Raw genomic sequence first — 2,500 nt, forward strand, 5'->3', positions numbered from 1 at the left:
TATGATTATGATTACTATGATTTTTACTATCATTATTTTATTGTCTCTCTCTCTCTCTCTCTCTCTCTCTCTCTCTCTCTCTCTCTCTCTCTCTCTCTCTCTCTCTCTCTCTCTCTCAATCTTTCTCTCTCTCAATCTCTCTCTCTCTCTCTCTCTCTCTCTCTCTCTCTCTCTCTCTCTCTCTCTCTCTCTCTCTCTCTCTCTCTCAATCTTTCTCTCTCTCAATCTCTCTCTCTCTCTCTCTCTCTCTCTCTCTCTCTCTCTCTCTCTCTCTCTCTCTCTCTCTCTCTCTCTCTCTCTCTGTCTCTCTCTCTCTGTCTCTCTCTCTCTCTCTCTCTCTCTCTCTCTCTCTCTCTCTCTCTCTCTCTCTCTCTCTCTCTACTTTTACCTTTCTCTTCACCCTTAACTTGTCACTCTCTTTCTCTTTCTCTTCCTTGCCCCTTCACTCATCACCCTCACAACTTTCTCCTTCCTCCCTCACCCCTCATTCTCCCACACCTCCAACCTTCCTCCCTCATCTCTCACTCCTACCTTTCACCCTCATACGAGTATCTCCTCTTTCCCATCCTCCCTTCTTCTTCACCCTTTACCCATCACCCTTCCAACCCTGTACCTCCTCCCTCTCCCCTTTCTCCTTCTCCTTCTTCCCACACTCTCCTCCCTCCCCCAACCCCTCTCCCTCCCCCCTCACTCCCCCCCCCACACCCCCAACCCTTCTCCCTCCCCCTCACTCTCCCCCCACAACCCCCAACCCTTCTCCCTCCCCCTCACTCTCCCCCCCACACCCCCAGCCCTTCTCCTTTCTTCCTCCCCTCCCCCCACACCCCCAACCCTTCTCCATCCCCCTCACTCTCCCCCCCACACCCCCAACCCTTCTCCCTCCCCCCACACCCCCAACCCTTCTCCCTCCCCCCTCACTCTCCCCCCACACCCCCATCCCTTCTCCTTTCTTCCTTCCCTCCCCCCACACCCCCAACCCTTCTCCCTCCCCCTCACTCTCCCCCACACCCCCAACCCCTCTCCCTCCCCCCTCCCCTCCCCCCTTATCCTCCCATCAACCCCATCTCTCTCCCCCCCTCCCCATCCCCCCCACACCCCCAACCCTTCTCCCTCCCCCCTCACTCTCCCCCCACACTCCCAACCCTTCTCCCTCCCCCCCCCCCATCCCCCCTTATCCTCCCATCAACCCCAACTCTCTCCTCAAGCCCTCAATCTCGGCCCTATGTGTCCTTAACCCTTAACGTGCATCTCACAAGCGATTGCCCTGACATGCCATATCCTACAACCATCATCGTTGGTAATTATGCGTCGCTTGTCCCGGATGCAGAGAAGAGGTGAGAGAAGTGGATAAATGGAGGAGAGAAGGTGGATGATGATAACGTGGATGTGAGGGAAGGAATTGAGAAGAGATGGAGAAGAGGGAATGGAATGAGGAGGAGATTGGATAGATAGGGAGAAAAGAGAGGGAGAAATGAAAAGGGTGAGGACGGATTAATGGAATAGGAGAGAAAAGGTGGATGATGATGATGATGTGGATGAAGGAATGGAGAGGAGATGGAGAAGAGGGAGAGGATGTTGAATGAGGTAGATAACGAATGAATGGAGATAGAGAAGAGGAAATAAGGAAAGGGGTGAGGACGGATAAATGGAAGAGGAAGAGAAGGTGGATGATGATGTGAGTAATAAAGATGAGGTAAGAAAAGGGAATGAGAGAAGAAAAGAGGAGTAAAGAGAAATGAATGGAGATGTGAACAGATAAATGGAGGGGAGGAGAGTGAATGATAGAATAGAAGATAAGAAAGAAGAGAAAAAGAAAAACGAATGAGAGTGAGAAGGGGCGACAACACATGAATGGAAGAGAGAAAATGAGAATGGAATGTGAGAAGAAGATGAGAAGAAACGAAGAGAGAAAAAAAATATTAAGTGACGAGTCTCCTTTCAGAGAACGAAGGAGTAAAAAAAAAAAAAATGAACAAAGAAAAAGAGAGAAGGTGGAGGATAAAGAAGAGGAGGGAGAAGAGGGGAGAAAGGATAGGTCTGAATAAAGGGAAAAGAAAGAAAGAGGAAAGGATAAGAAGGGGAAAGTTAAAACCAGAGAAAAAATAGAAAATTGAATTAAGGCGAGTTTCTTATCTCAAACATGTCGAAAGGGTAATTGGAGAAAGGAGAGAAGAAGAGGAAATTATAAGAAAGGAAGTGGTGAGAAAAAATAGATAAATGAAAAGAGAAAAAAAATAAATAAATGAAAATAGAAAAAGAATTTTTTTTGTTTTTATATTATCATTATTTGTCTCTCACATATGTAAAAGAGGTGAAAGAGAAATTGCAAAATATGTAAATATTTAAATATCACTTTCAAATATGTAAAAGTAAATATTTAAATAATAATAAGAAATTTAATAATAAAAGTAATAATAATAATAATAATAATAATAACAATAATAATACAATAATAATAATGATGATAATGATAATAATAATAATGATTATAATAACAATA

The sequence above is a fragment of the Penaeus chinensis genome, chromosome 13 (genome assembly GCF_019202785.1).
Source record: "Penaeus chinensis breed Huanghai No. 1 chromosome 13, ASM1920278v2, whole genome shotgun sequence".
NCBI classification, from domain to species: Eukaryota; Metazoa; Arthropoda; class Malacostraca; order Decapoda; family Penaeidae; genus Penaeus; species Penaeus chinensis.